Below are 226 nucleotides of genomic sequence, written 5' to 3'. Positions count from 1 at the left end.
CCGAGCTAAAGTCTCATCACGAAAGTGCGATAGAATTCATAAATCAAAGTCTTTTTTCGCAGCATCAGAAAAATTATTCATCCAACAGCATCCTTTCGCCAACCATCCATCTTCGTATTCAACAAAATCATCACCAGGATAGCATTGTGGCGGCGTATTCATCACTTTTATGATGACAAACGCCGATACGCCGATGTCTCTTCGCCTTGTGCATCCAGCGTGGCAT

Source organism: Penaeus monodon, chromosome 29 (assembly GCF_015228065.2).
Source record: "Penaeus monodon isolate SGIC_2016 chromosome 29, NSTDA_Pmon_1, whole genome shotgun sequence".
NCBI lineage: Eukaryota > Metazoa > Arthropoda > Malacostraca > Decapoda > Penaeidae > Penaeus > Penaeus monodon.
This window is presented reverse-complemented; position numbering follows the sequence as displayed.